At 42.4% G+C, this 13,339-nt stretch overlaps 1 long non-coding RNA gene across 1 annotated transcript; it reads right to left on the bottom strand.

Annotated features, from left to right (window-relative positions):
* Positions 1-3,273: 3,273 nt before the first annotated feature.
* Positions 3,274-12,942, bottom strand: LOC149981227 (uncharacterized). Its single transcript, XR_016483277.1, has 2 exons — positions 12,463-12,942; positions 3,274-4,980 (listed from the first exon to the last, which is right to left on the bottom strand). It is a non-coding gene; the product is annotated as an uncharacterized LOC149981227 (long non-coding RNA).
* Between the last annotated feature and the right edge of the window lie 397 nt (positions 12,943-13,339).

The raw sequence follows: 13,339 nt of genomic DNA on the forward strand, positions 1-13,339 counted from the left end.
ACCAAGACAGTCGTGAAGAGGGCACGACAACACCTATTCCCCCTCAGGAGACTGAAAAGATTTGGCATGGGTCCTCCGGTCCTCAAAAAGTTCTACAGCTGCACCATTGAAAGCATCATGACTGGTTGCATCACTGCCTGGTATGGCAACTGCTCGGCTTCCGACCGCAAGGCACTACAGAGGGTAGTATGCACTAGGGTAGTGCATACGGCCCAGTACATCACTGGGGCCAAGCTTCCTGCCATCCAGGAGTTCACCCAGCCTTTCACCTGTTGTATACGGCGCATGTGACAAATACTGTAAGTCAAATGAATTCAAATTGTATGTTGGGTTTGTCTTCACAGCATATCCCCCTTCTTTGCCTTGGGAAGGCTGATTTTTTTTGTATCACACCATTCCTGCTGTGGTGGTTGCCTGGGAAGCTGTGCAGACAGAGTAGTTGTTGAATTTTCTAAAATGTCTATCATTACAGCTGATTAGCCCCAATGACACAAACATCAACTGTTTTTACATACATTTGTTTACATCCCTGTTAGTGAGCATTTCTCCTTTGCCAAGATAATCCATCCACCTGACAGGTGTGGCATATCAAGAAGCTGATTAAACAGCATGATCATTACACGGGTGTACCTTGTGCTGGGGACAATAAAAAGCCATTCTAAAATGTGCAGTTTTGTCACACAACACAATGCCACAGATGTCTCAAGTTGAGGGAGCGTGCAATTGGCATGCTGACTGCTGGAATGTCCACCAGGGCTGTTACCAGAGAATTGAATGTTCATTTCTCTATGGTAAGCTGCCTCCAATTTTGCTGTATGTCCAACCGGCCTCACAACCGCAGACCACGTGTAACCACGCCAGCCTAGGACCTCCACATCCGGCTTCTTCACCTGTGGGATCGTCTGAGACCCCACAACCGAAGAATTTCTACACAAACTGTCAGAAACCGTCTCAGGGAAACTCATCTGCATTATCGTTGTCCTCAGGGTGTTGGCCTGACTGTAGTTTGGCATTGTAACCGACTTCAGTGTGCAAATGCTAACCTTCGATGGCCATTGGCATACTGGAGAAGTGTGCTCTTCACGAATGAATCCCGGTAACAACTGTACCGGGCTGGTACGTCCCATTCATCCGCCACCCAGTAGCGGTGCGTGGGTAAAATAAACAGTACAAACAGTTATATCACTGTCAGCATGGTCAAGCAAGTTAATGTTTTAGACAGTTTACTAAACAACTACTGATTTAGAGCCAAAAAGTTACCGCAAGTCAGCACAAAGACAACAGGAGCACTGCCTCCGCTATTCCAGCTCCATTTCAACTTAAACATTTAAATATCATCAAATCAACAAGGCTATATATGCTCAATTTTAATATACTGAAAACAAACTTAGAGATAGCAAAAACAATAAAGTCCAATCAATGTTGCTAAATACCCTGTGGCTGTCCATGGTACTGATTTCTGTTTATCTGTGTGTGCACGCGAGCAAGTAAAACAAAATGTTGACTGACCATTCTTGTAGACTAGTTGAACGCCAATGCCATCCTCCTCTCTTTCATGTTGGCAAAACTGTCTATGGCTCTGTCATACAGAACACTTGTAGTTTTTGTTGTCATAGACTACCTAGCTCAAATGCATGCTAGGCTAACTTCCTGGCATGGGCAACAATGAACCAGCTAAGGTAGCTAGCTAGTTAATGCGAGCCTACATCTAGGCTACACATTGAACTTCAATTGTCTAAGGCCAGTGGCACAACATATTTAATTATGGTTAGATCAGAATCGTGCCATAATCATTGGCCTGTATGGAGAATTAAGTCAAAACCACAAGTCCAAATCCCCACCTCCATCCATGGCTTAGGAAAGTTTTTTTGCAAGCTAGCTACCGCAGGACATCAACACAAGTAGACCAGAAACAGACACGTTTTCCTGAAAATGACATCTTGCTTTGGAAGTGATTTGATTGATGTGATGCCAAAACCAAACTGGCCTTCTTTGGGGAGCATGTTGCTGCACCAAGACAACCCACAGTTGAGCCCAGCTCAACGTTAATTATTATTCATTTTTTACCAAGGGAGGCCAAATGCTTGCTGGCATCAACCAATCAAATGCTATAGCAGCAACGTATGTATGTACTCTTTTGGTCCAGACAGCATCAGATACATGGGCCACACATACTGAGACAGAGGGGGCGCTGATTCCCTCCCTCGGGTACTTGTGAATTGACAGAAAATTGTGAAAACAGAGAAAAAAGATAAATGATTTTATAATTTAAAAAATATTTATTGATCAGATATTTGGGGAAGCCTGGACTCCCTTGGCATCCATGAATACACGCCACCACCATCACCTCATGTTTCAGCATGATACTGCACAGCCCCATGTCGCAAGGATCTGCACACAATTCCTGGAATTATCCAGCAACTTCGCACAGCCATTGAAGAGGAGTGAGACAACATTCCACAGTCCACAATCAACAGCCTGATCAACTCTTTGCAAATGATATGTCTTGAGCTGCATGAGGCAAATGGTAGTCACGCCAGATACTGACTGGTTTTCTGATCCATGCCCCTACCTTTTTTTTTTAAGGTAACTGTCACCAACAGATGCATATCTGTATCCCCAGTCATGTGAAATCCATAGATTAGGACTTAATGAATTGATTTCAATTGACTGATTTCCTTACATGAACTGTGACTCTGAAATGATTGCACGTTGCGTTTAGATTTTTATGTTCAGTGTACAAATGCTATACACACACACCACAACTCCCTTTGTGGACAAAATACCTTTGTGTCAGCTGTGTGCTGGCAGTTCTCAGACTCAACGTAGGGGGCTTAGGGACGGAAGAACGAAAAAAAAAAAGAAAAAAAAAATAATAATAATATCGGGTGTGTTACAGAAAATGTACCATTCACAAGTCAACAGCCACAGTTATAGCCACCGCCACCGTGTCAGATTCATCAAACTCTGATACTTACATTATGGTCAGCGCTTGAAAGATCCCCTGATCCACTGTCAGTGATGGTACAGCATCCGTCTTCAGGATTAGTTTCCTGGCAAGACCCATCGAATGGTCTCCCCGATTGATAAAGCAACTTAAATGTGCACTGCACACACATGACATGACACGTGACATGGTGTACATCTTTGGTACACTGTCCACCCGAAATGAAAAGCAGCCACTGCTGTCAGATTTCGGAAAATAGTGTATCGTGAAAGTGGAACAGAGTGTTTTAACTACTTTGCGGATATGAAACAAACAGACAATCATAATATCAGTCCGAAAGATCAAATTCTCAGTTTATGCAATACAAACTTCATAAAAAGGTTTTAAAAGCAGGTTATATTTCACTCATTGCATAATTAATATAAACCACCAATATATTTCTTAGTCCAAAATATATTGATATCAGGTTGTAAATCACAGCTGGCCTGATACATTGTTTGCTGAATTCACCCATTCGGGATGCACTGTTTCAGTGTCAATGACTCAATATTTTGAACAAAAACGTACAACTGTAACTAAGGCTGGGATTGTCAATAGAATCATACAAGCAGTGGCGATTTTAGCATGTAAATCTATCTTATTGGGGAAAAAAATAAATACAAATGTTTAGCAGCATGCCAGCCAAGACACTACATTAATTCCACTATAACGGCGACAAGCGGTGCCCACAAACTGTTAGGGCCGACATAAATAAAGGTACAAAATAAAAAATAAATGAACTAGGCAAGTCAGTTAAGAGCAAATTCTTATTTTCAATGAGGGCCTAGGAACAGTGGGTTAACTGCCTGTTCAGGGGCAGAACGACAGATTTGTAACTTGTCAGCTCGGGGATTTGAACTTGGAACCTTCCGGTTACTAGTCCAAGGCTACCCTGCCGCCAACAGCAGAGCTTTCTTTTCAGCACAATGGATTGAATCCTTACCACCGCTACACCTGAGAATCAGCGGAGCCTTGTCTGGCAGCGAAACAATTCATTCAGGCTTGTTTACTGACTTTTTAAAAAACATAGCTGATATGGCTGACTTGCTTAAACAAATGCAGTTTCTACTGACAATTGAGATGTACAAACTATGGCATGAGGGAACGATGAGTGGATAATAGGCATTCCGTAATTTCGATAAAAATATTAATGAGTGAGCAACAACATAACTGTGTTCAACACTTTTGAAATGTACAGCGACAGAATGCAGAACATGGGCTGCTTTTACAGTATTTTCCCTGTACACCAAGTCAGAACCATAGGATTAAAAAAGGGGGCATATAAGCACCCAATGAAACCTCTAACAATATTAGATGACATTTCTCAAAAACAGGTTATAAACTACATGTGCAGCACCACCAAGTCAGAACAGTAACATTAGGTGAAATCAAGAGGTGAAAATAGACCAAATTATTAGGGTGAGGCACATGGGCTACTAACAGCTTACTATCAAATCAAATCAAATGTATTTATATAGCCCTTCGTACATCAGCTGATATCTCAAAGTGCTGTACAGAAACCCAGCCTAAAACCCCAAACAGCAAGTAATGCAGGTGTAGAAGCACGGTGGCTAGGAAAAACTCCCTAGATAGGCCAGAACCTAGGAAGAAACCTAGAGAGGAACCAGGCTCTGAGGGGTGGCCAGTCCTCTTCTGGCTGTGCCGGGTGGAGATTATAACAGAACATGGCCAAGATGTTCAAATGTTCATAGATGACCAGCAGGGTCAGATAATAATAATCACAGCGGTTGTAGAGGATGCAACAGGTCAGCACCTCAGGAGTAAATGTCAGTTGGCTTTTCATAGCCAATCATTCAGAGTTAGAGACAGCAGGTGCAGTTCGGGACAAGGTAGCACGTCCAGTGAACAGGTCAGGGTTCCATAGCCGCAGGCAGAACAGTTGAAACTGGAGCAGCAGCATGACCAGGTGGACTGGGGACAGCAAGCAGTCATCAGGCCAGGCAGTCCTGAGGCATGGTCCTAGGGCTCAGGTCCTCCGAGATAAGAGAGAAAGAGAGGGAGAGTGAGAAAGAGATAAAAGGGACAGAGAGAATTAGAGGGAGCATACTTAAATTCACACAGGACACCAGATGAGACAGGAGAAATACTCCAGATATAACAGATTGACCATATTACCCCCCCCCCCCCCCCCCCCCAGGCTGAGACAGGAGGGGTCGGGAGACACTGTGGCTCTGTCTGACGATACCCCCGGACAGGGCCAAACAGGCAGGATATAACCCCACCCACTTTGCCAAAGCACAGCCCCCACACCACTAGAGTGATATCTTCAACCACCAACCTACTACCCTGAGGCAAGGCCGATTATAGCCCATGAAGATATCCCCCACGGCATGAACCCAAGGGGGGTGCCAACCTGGACAGGAAGATCCCGTCAGTGACTCAACCCACTCAAGTGACGCACCCCTCCTATGGACGGCATGGAAGAGCACCAGTAAGCCAGTGACTCAGCCCCCGTAATAAGGTTAGAGGCAAAGAATGCCAGTGGAGAGGGGAATCAGCCAGGCAGAGACAGCAAGGGCGGTTTGTTGCTCCAGTGCCTTTTTGTTCACCTTCACACCCCTGGGCCAGACTACACTCAATCGTAGGACGTACTGAATAGATGAGTCGTCAATAAAGACTTAAAGGTCGAGACCGAGTCTGCATCTCTCACAGGGATAGGCAAACCATTCCATGAAAATGGAGCTCTATAGGAGAAAGCCCTGCCTCCAGCTGTTTGCACAGAAATTCTAGGAACAATAAGGAGGCCTGCGTCTTGTGACTGTAGCGTACATGTAGGCATGTAGGTAGGAGCAAGCCCATGTAATACTTTGTAGGTTAGCAGTAAAACCTCGAAATCAGCCCTAGCCTTAACAGGAAGCCAGTGTAGAGAGGCTAGCACTGGAATAATATGATCACATTTTTTGGTTCTATTCAAGATTCTGGCAGCCGTGTTTAGCCCTAACTGAAGTTGATTTAGTGCTTTATCCAGGTAGCCGGAAAGTAGAGCATTGCAGTAGTCTAATCTAAAAGTGACAAAAGCATGGATTCATTTTTCTGCATCATTTTTGGACAGAAAGTTTCAGATTTTTGTAATGTTACAAAGATGGACGAAAAGCTGTCCTTGAAATATTCTTGATATGTTCGTAAAAAGAGAGATCAGGGTCCAGAGTAAAGCAGAGGTCGTTCACAGTTTTATTTGAGATGACTGAACCATCAAGATTAATTGTCAGAGCCAACAGAAGATCTCTTTGTTTCTTGGGACTTAGAACTAGCACCTCTGTTTTGTCAGGTTTTAAATGTAAAACATTTGCCACCATCCACTTCCTTATGTCTGAAACACAGGCGTCCAGGGAGGGCAATTTTGGGGTTTCACCACGTTTCATCAAAATGTACAGCTGTGTAATGTCCGCATAGCAGTGAAAGTTAACATTATTTTTCCAAATGACTTCACCAAGAGGTAAAATATATAGTGAAAACAATAGTGGTACAGTTGATTTGTCAGTTGATTTCCACAGAGACAAACGGATATCTTTCTGACAGATAAGATCTAAACCAGGCCAGAACTTGTCCGTGTAGACCAATTTGGGTTTCCAATTTCTCCAAAAGAATGTGGTGATCGATGGTATCAAAAGCAGCACTAAGGTCTAGGAACACGAGGACAGATGCAGAGCATTGGTCTGACGCCATTAAAAAGGTAATTTACCACCTTCGAGTACAGTCTCAGTGTTATGATGGGGGTCTAAAACCAGATTGAAGCATTTCGTATACATTGTTTGTCTTCAGGAAGGCAGTGAGTTGCTGAGCAACAGTTTTTTAAATTAAATTAGAGAAGAATGGTTTAGTTTAGTTGGAATAGGGTCCAGTATACAGCTTGAAGGTTTAGAGGCCAAGACTATTTTCATCAAGGTGTCAAGAGATATAGTACTAAAACACTTGAGTGTCTCCCTTGATCCTTGGTCCTGGCAGTGTTGTGCAGACTCAGGACAACTGAGCTTTGGAGAAATACGCAGATTTAGAAGAAGAGTCCGTAATTTGTTTTCTAATAATCATGATCTTTTCATCAAAGAAGTTCATGAATTTATCATTGCTGAAGTGAAAGCCATCCTCTCTTGGGGAATGCTGCTTTTTAGTTAGCTTTGCGACAGTATCAAAAATACATTTTGGATTGTTCTTATTCTCCTCAATTAAGTTAGAAAAATAGGATGATCGAGCAGCAGTGAGGTCTCTTCGACACTGCAAGGTACTGTCTTTCTAAGATAGTCAGAAGACTTCCAGTTTGGTGTAGCGCCATTTCCATTCCAATTTTCTGGAAGCTTGCTTCAGGGCTCAGGTATTTTCTGTATACCAGGGAGCTAGTTTCTTATGACAAATGTTTTTAGGGCTGTGACTGCATCTAGGGTATTACGCAAGAATTTATAGCAAGGCTTTTGATGATCCTTGGTTGGGGTGTGAATTATTTGTTGCGATTGCAAACGTAATTAAATGATGGTCCGATAGTCCAGGATTATGAGGAAAAACATTAAGATCCTCAATATTTATTCCAGAGTATGACTGTGGCAGTGAGTAGGTCCAGAGACATGTTGGACAAAACCCACTGAGTCGATGATGGCTCCAAATGCCTTTTGGAGTGGGTCTGTGGACTTTTCCATGTGAATATTAAAGTCACCAAAAATTTGAATATTATCTGCCATGACTACAAGATCCGATAGGAATTCAGGGAACTCAGTGAGGAACACTGTACACCTCCCAGGAGGCCTGTAAACAGTAGCTATAAAAAGTGATTGAGTAGGCTGCATAGATTCTATGACCAGAAGCGCAAAAGACAAAAACGCAGTCTTTTTTTTTTTTTTTTGTAAATTGAAATTTGCTTTCGTAAATGTTAGCAACACCTCCGCCTTCGCGGGATGCGTGGGGGATATGGTCACTAGTGTAACCAGGAGGAGAGGCCTCATTTAACACAGTCAATTCATCAGGCTTAAGCCATGTTTCAGTCAGGCCAATCACATCAAGATTATGAACAGTAATTAGTTAATTGACTATAACTGCCTTGGAAGTGAGGGATCTAACATTAAGTTGCCCAATCTCTTTCAATAATGACAGGAATGGAGGAGGTCTTTATCCTAGTGAGATTGCTAAGGCGAACACCACCATGTTTAGTTTTGCCCAACCTAGATCGAGGCACAGACACGGTCTCAATGGGGATAGCTGAGCTGACTACACTGACTATGCTAGTGGCAGACTCCACTAAGCTGGCAGGGTGGCTAACAGCCTGCTGCCTGGCCTGCACCCTATCTCATTGTGGAGCTAGAGGAGTTAGAGGCCTGTCTATGTTAATGAGCACCGAGACGTTTAATCTATAATTTCTCTTCATTATTTTTCGTCATATGACAAGGATTAAAACGGATTTGCCAGTAGATTGTCGACTCATGATGATGACTGATAGCTAAGACTTTGAAAGTACAAAAAGGGAAAAGGGGATACCTAATGTGGCGGAAGAATCCGAATTAGTTAGGAAACATAGATCATTAAGATGTCTTATCTGCATAATATGCATATATGATATGCTTGTTATTGGAATGTATCCCTTCGGACTCTGGTGTTGGCAATTGCACTTCCTCCCTCAGCTGGGGCTCAGTCACCTGGGGCCCAGAGAGGGGAGAAGTCAGGCGTGTCTTCCACATGTCTTTGGTGCTATGCAGAATATCAGAAAGAGAAGAGGACAGGAGGGAACATTTGTCTTCATATGTGAATGTGTCTTTACCTATTCTCAACCATGTGAAGGGATGGCGTGATTGATGGGGAACCACGTACTTGTCTCCACAATGTCTGTGAGCCAGTCACTCCCTCCTTGGGGGAGATAAGGTCTGAGAAAAGATATGTGGGGTAGTGTCTGGAACCATTGTATGTCATCTCTGATGTCGCACCTATCCTGGGGGAGTGTATGACCTAGAGGCTCACTCCCCTCAGCGAGCTTGTCCAGGTGTGTGGTCATGAAGGGGTTTTACTTGAGATGGGAGTATCTGGAGTTGACAATTGATTTATGCCATAGAATGAATTGGTGTTTCTATGCTATGAAGTACCAGGAAAGAGATCGGAGCCTCATCTTAGCTGCCAGGCTAAACAATAAAAACAGTCTTCATAGCAAATGCTATCTGGCTGTGGGATACTCCTTTCTCATATATCAAGTTTCACCTTGTGACCCATTCCATACAGCTGTTGTTTGCGAAGAAGACTAAAAGGGCGTATCTTTTCTATCAAATATGATTTGTATTCCTTGCATGTCAGAGCTACTCGCCACAACACTGTGTTGAGCCGACCAGCCTCATCATTATAGAAGCAATTGCTCTATGCTTTTCTACTTAATACGTTTTGAATAAAGTAATATCCTGATTGGTGATTGACCTTGTCTCTCCTCGTTGTTGATTAGAATTTCCACCACACTAGTCAGTTGTACAACTGAATGCCTTCAATTGAAATGTGTCTTCCTCATTTAACCCAACCCTACTGAATCAGAGGGGTGCGGGGGGCTGCCTTAATCGTCATCCTCGTCTTCGGCGCCCGGGTAACAGTGGGTTAACTGCCTTGCTCAGGGGCAGAACGACAGCTTTTTTACCTTGTCAGCTCGGGGATTTGATCCAGCAACCTTTCGGTTACTGGCTCAATGCTCTAACCACTGGGTGTTGACATGATCAGTCCAATCAAAGCTACTGTACATATAACGTGATTTGACGTCATTTTATCTGTGGCCAATGACTTTGAGCCTTCTTGGAAGGACACTTGTAATATAACTCTATGGCAGGACCCAAAGGGCTGACATTTTGGATGTCTACCCTTACTAAGGACATAAACTTCACGATGACGTACTGTCTCCATGAGTGACACAACACTGAGTCAATCACGGCGCAATGCTCCTATTTTTTGCTGGCTCGCCCCACCACCACAGAAAGCATTGAGCTAGGCTGAAACACCTGCATTTTGGAGCTGGCTTACTCAAGAAAACCGAAAAGAGTATGTGTATTATCTCAATTATATATATTATTTTTTACATTGTTTTCAAACTGATATGTGACATGTATTAATGCCAAAATAACATGCAAAGCAGGCAAGACCAAAAATATATATATATCTATATTATTTTGCTTTGCAAAAAATATGGGGCTCTGCCCCACCTGCCCTGAATGACAGGTCGTCACTGCATACAAGCAATGGCAATGATCGCAAGTCTGTAATAAAGCGGCTAATAGACTAGCGCACATTTGTCAAACACAAGGCCCGCGGGCTGAATAGGACACACAAGCAAGTATAAATGACTTAACAGTTGAGTCATCTACTTTATGAAATTACAGCCTGATGAGCTCACATTGGTGAATTCAACAACAATTGCACTGCTTCGTGTGTCCCAGTGGAGGGAACGTGTAGACACATGCCACTGTCCTAGCTAGGCTACTGAAATGTTGCAGTCTAGCTTTGGTTTTTGAAGCTTGACATTTAATAACCCAGAAAACAAAACACCATGCAAAGGAGAAACATATAGGCCTATTACAGCAATATCTGAGCATCAGCCTTGCTACTCAACAACAATACATTTTTACAGCACCATGCAACTGCACTGTTGATCCATGCAGTGCACACAAATGTTACAACAACCTATAGCTAGGTTTTTGTTATGTGGAGTTATTAAATATTTTTTAATTAGCAGCAAGAGGTCGGCAAATATTATTTATCTTCTTTTGTTTAAATATGTTAAAAGGCTACAGTTGAATTCGGAAGTTTACATACACCTTAGCCAAATACATTTAAACTCAGTTTTTCACAATTCCTGACATTTAATCCTATTAGAAATTCCCTGTCTTAGGTCAGTTAGGTTCACCACTTTATTTTAAGAATGTGAAATGCCAGAATAATAGTAGAGAGAATGATTTATTTCAGCTTTTATTTATTTTATTTTATCATATTCCCAGTGGGTCAGAAGTTTACATACACTCAATTAGTATTTGGTAGCATTGCCTTTAAATTGTTTAACTTGGGTCAAACGTTTCAGGTAGCCTTTCACAAGCTTCCCACAATAAGTTGGGTGAATTTTGGCCCATTTCTCCTGACAGAGCTGGTGTAATTGAGTCAGGTTTGTAGGTCTCCTTGCTCGCACACGCTCTTTCAGTTCTGCCCACAAATTTTCTATTGGATTGATGTCAGGGCTTTGTGATGGTCACTCCAATACCTTGACTTTGTTGTCCTTAAGCCATTTTGCCACAACTTTGGAAGTATGCTTTAACTTCCTGACTGATGTCTTGAGATGTTGCTTCAATATATTCACATAATTTTCCTCCCTCGTGATGCCATCTATTTTGTGAAGTGCACCAGTCCCTCCTGCAGCAAAGCACCCCCACAACATGATGCTGTCACCCCCTTGCTTCATGGTTGGGATGGTGTTCTTCAGCTTGCAAGCCTCCCACTTTTTCCTCCAAACATAACGATGGCCATTATGGCCAAAAAGTTATATTTTTGTTTCATCAGACCAGAGGACATTTCTCCAAAAAGTACAATATTTGTCCCCATGTGCAGTTGCTAACCATAGACCAGTAGTAACTAGTCCCCTTCCTCAGCGGTATGACAGCTGCGTGGTCCCAGGACGTTCCCAAACATTCTATGAATTTATCAAAACGTGAAAAATTAACATATGTAAGTGCTCGCTTGTCAGAATTTATTTTTTAAAAGTGTAATATTCTTCCTGGGGAGCATATGAACAGATTTGAATCCGTTTTCATATTGCTTAAAGTCTGTCAGTTTCATTTTAAATTGACACTATGGCATCCAGTTACAACACAGTGTGCTTTTTCCGGCATGCTGGTAAGTAGCTTGCTAGCTAAAAGACAACCCAGATGAAGAGGTTAGTTACCAGCAGAGGTGGGACCAAGTCATTGTTTTACAAGTCACAAGTAAGTCTCAAGTCTTAGCACTCAAGTCCCAAGTCCTAAACTTTGAGTTTCGAGTCCTAAACAGGTCATAAATGTGCTCTTCACCAAATGTAATACCATTTCGTATTTTTAACAAGAGTAATAGTTAGTATATTACATTTACATTTATTTAAAATATATATATATTTATTACTTTCCAAATAAACATAATACCATGGAAATACATTGGTAGCCATGAGAAAGACCCCCCATAGCGATCGACTATCGAGGATCGCAATCGGGCGAGGTAGGCTTGTACACAATCGCCCAACACACACACACACCCTCTCTGTGTGTGGTTAGAGTAGGCTAGCGTATGTTAATGGTTTCAGGAACCACAGTAACATCACGCAGGATTTAGGCTACCAACTGCCTTGCCATTTGTTGCTCAATCTTGGGTGCAATGATCACGTTCCCGCACTGACTGACTGTGTGGAGGTTCAATGATTTAATGTTACGTTAGCCTACATGCTACACAAGCAAAGTTATATATAGCTTTCGGCTATATTAGCCACGACTTACCGTTATTTGTGCAGCTTCAAATGTCGAACAAAGTTGGAAGTTGTTGCTCCTCCGTCTGTAATTTTCTTCCCGCATGTTTTGCAAGTTGCAATCCGTTTTTTGTTGACTATTTATATTTGAAAATAATAATTTGGGGTATCATCTTTCCAAAGGCTCCGACTGAATTCACCCACCGACATTCCTCTGCACTGCCATGCGCAACTTTTTCTCTGCTGCCACAATTTGATTGACTGCTGTCCGATTCAAACTGTAATCTGAACTTCTTAAAGAGAGTTGATGCGCTGCACACTTTTTTATATAGCATCATTTTTAACGTTTGGGCTTGGGGAGGTTATCAAGTCAGTTCAAGTCAAAAGTCTAAAGTCCAAGTTAAGTCACGGGTCATTGGTGTCAAAGTCGACTTGCAAGTCCATCATATTTGTGACTGGAGACTGACTCGCTTTCACGTTCTGCTTGAAGCTATTTTACGGTTTGTAAACAAAGCTGTATGATGTGCACACGCGATGACGGTTTTAAGGCGTATTTACATATTTAAATTAGTTAAGATTACAGGACACTACCATTGGTGTATAACATGTCTGGCTTTACGTGATGTTGCATAAAGCCGGAAGTACCGCCTGCCTCCTGAATCCATGCGTTTGACATGGGGGGAGGGGACCAGTAACTCTATGATCAACTTTGTCAATGTACCAGATAGTCATTTTTCATACTTGGGTCAACCTACTATGAACTTGTTTCATCTGAATATTTGATGAAAAACATGATTTTCACTATTTGGGACCTTTAAATAAAAGTATAAAATGAAGCACTTCCGACACCAGTGTTGTGTTGGCTCCTTAGAGTTGACCAGTTAGCCTCTTCAGTACGTTAGCTTCAC

Source organism: Oncorhynchus mykiss, chromosome 9 (assembly GCF_057628025.1).
Source record: "Oncorhynchus mykiss isolate SJ-2025 chromosome 9, ASM5762802v1, whole genome shotgun sequence".
Taxonomy (NCBI): Eukaryota; Metazoa; Chordata; class Actinopteri; order Salmoniformes; family Salmonidae; genus Oncorhynchus; species Oncorhynchus mykiss.